Raw genomic sequence first — 2,828 nt, 5'->3', positions numbered from 1 at the left:
AACCAGTTCTAGTAAAAGGACTCTGTGGTCCAGGATGAAGGGATATGTCATTGGTAACTGGAGTTGTCTGATGAGCACTATGAGTAGAGTTCAGTTGTCCATACCCTGAATGCAAAGACTAATATGCAATTTTTATTTTGATACTGGGAGCCTATGCATATATTTCTACTGTGACAGTCTGAAGTTTCAAAATTTTGTCCCCTTAAAGTTAAATAAGGAAATTAAATATTCTACTTGAGTTCTGAGTGTTATAATTTTTATCATCTACTCAGGCATAACAATGAAAATTTATTATAAGAATTACTCAGACTATTCTTATTTGAAACTTATATTACCCATTCACAATTTTCTCCTTATATAATCTGTAAGACTTTTTACAGGATAAATCTCATTACTATCTTCAACTTGCCATGGCTTTGCTCATGCACCACTGCTCATGCAATCAATCTTCCAAAATGTCCTTCTCATCCTCTTCATATGATCTAAATTAAGTCCATAAATGAAGGAATTTGGAAAATATTTTATGAATAACTTGGTTGATAGTATTCTAAAGTACTGGGGTTATATTAAGTAATCGAGAATGTATGGGCAAGTTCTCCATTTTTCCCCCCTAACCCCTCTACAGACATATACACAGCACACTGAAGTCTAAATAGAAGAAGAGAATTCTAAATTCCCATTGTATTTTTTAAAAATATGGAACACTTCAGGAATTTGCGTGTCATCCTTGTGCAGGGGCCATGCTAATCTTCTCTGTATCATTCCAATTTTAGTATATGTGTTGCTGAAGTGAACACTGAAATCCCATTGCATTTTTAAGTGGAAAATCAAGACATGATCTCCTCGTCACACTGAAAATTACCAGATTTTACTCTAGGAGCATTACATATTCTACACACTAGTAAACAGTGACTGAGCCCAACTTGATAGAAGGATAGATAAATAGATAAATGAAAAACAGGTAGTTCAGTTCAGTTGCTCAGTTATGTCTGAATTTTTGTGACCCCATGAACTAGAGCATGCCAGGCTTCCCTGTCCATCACCAAACTCTCGGAGCTTGCTCAAACTCATGTTCATTGAGTCGGTGATGCCATCCATCCATCTCATCCTCTGTCATCCCCTTCTCCTTTCACCCTCAACATTTCCCAGCATCAGGGTCTTTTCTAATGAGTCAGATCATCACATCAGTATTGGAGTTTCAGCTTCAGCTGAAACTAACCCCAAAGTATTGGAGTTTCAGCTTCAGCATCAAGCTTTCCAATGAATATTCAGGACTGATATCCTTTAGGATAGACTGCTTGGCTCTCCTTGCAGTCCAAGGGACTCTCAAGAATCTTCTCAAACACCACAGTTCAAAAGCATCAATTATCTGGTGCTCAGCTTTCTTTATAGTCCAACTCTCATATCCATACATGACTTCTGGAAAAAACATAGCTTTGACTAGATGGAATTTGTTGGCAAAATATGTTCTCTGCTTTTCTGTATGCTGTCTTGGTTGGCCATAACTTTTCTTCCAAGAAGCAAGCGTCTTTTAATTTCATGGCTGCAGTCACCATCTGCAATGATCTTGGAGTACCTAAAAAATAAAGTCTCTCACTGTTTCCACTGTTTCCACATCTAGGTAGATATATTTTTAAATTTGCATTTTCCAACTTCACAGGCAAGTTTGCCTATGTTTATATCTTGCATGAACTTGTACCAATTTTTACTATCTCACTATTTTGCGTGTATATTTTTTAATTAAAACCCTTCATATAATTTATGTTAATCATATCCCGAGGTCAGGGGAGGCGGCCAAGAGGAGCAACCCCATGTCCAAGGAGCGGCCTCTGTGCAGGTGCAGAAGGGCTGAGAGAAGCTACTCTACATTCAAGGTCTGGAGGAGCAGCCGTGAGGAGATACCCCTTGTCCAAGGTAAGAGAAACCCAAGTAAGACGTTAGGTGTTGCAAAAGGACATTAGAGGGCAGACACTCTGCAACCATAATCACAGAAAACTAGCCAATCTGATCACATGGACCACAGCCTTGTCTAACTAACTCAATGAAACTAAGCCATGTTGTGTGGGGCCACCAAGGATGGACGGGTCATGGTGGAGAGGTCTGACAGAATGTGGTCCACTGGAAAAGGGAATGGCAAACCACTTCAGTAGTCTTGCCTTGAGAACCCCACGAACAGTAGGAAAAGACAAAATGATTGAATACTGAAAGAGGAACTCCCCAGGTCGATAGGTGCCTAATATGGAGAAATAACTCCAGAAAGAATGAAGGGATAGAGCCAAGGCAAAAACAACACCCAGCTGAGGATGGGACTGGTGACAGAAGCAAGATCTGATGCTGTAAAAACCAATATTGCATAGGAACCTGGAATGTCAGGTCCATGAATCAAGGCAAATTGGTAGTGGTCAAACAGGAGATGGCATGACTGAACGTTGACATTCAAGGAATCAGCAAACTAAAATGGACTGGAATGGGTGAATTTAACTCAGATGACCATTATATCTACTACTGTGGGCAGGAATCCCTTAGAAGAAATGGAGTATACATCATGGTCAACAAAATAGTCTGAAATGCAATACTTGAATGCAGTCTCAAAAATGACAGAATGATATGTTTGTTTACAAGGAAAACCATTCAGTATCACAGAGATCTAAGCCTGTGCCCCAACCAGTAACACTGAAGAAGCTGAAGTTGAACAGTTCTATGATGACCTACAAGACCTTTTAGAACAAACACCCAAAAAAGATGTCCTTCATATTATAGGGGACTGGAATGCAAAAGTAGGAAGTCAAGAAACACCTGGAGTAACAGGCAAATTTGGCCTTGGAATG

General features: G+C 39.5%; 1 non-coding gene across 1 annotated transcript; it reads right to left on the bottom strand.

The window, feature by feature from the left end:
• Positions 1-690: 690 nt before the first annotated feature.
• Positions 691-797, bottom strand: LOC138431242 (U6 spliceosomal RNA). The gene has a single exon (XR_011253605.1). It is a non-coding gene; the product is annotated as a U6 spliceosomal RNA (small nuclear RNA).
• Positions 798-2,828: the final 2,031 nt, after the last annotated feature.

This window comes from Ovis canadensis, chromosome 1, assembly GCF_042477335.2.
Source record: "Ovis canadensis isolate MfBH-ARS-UI-01 breed Bighorn chromosome 1, ARS-UI_OviCan_v2, whole genome shotgun sequence".
Taxonomy (NCBI): domain Eukaryota; kingdom Metazoa; phylum Chordata; class Mammalia; order Artiodactyla; family Bovidae; genus Ovis; species Ovis canadensis.
Note: the sequence above shows the minus strand (reverse complement) of the source record. Positions and strands in the feature narration are given on the sequence as shown.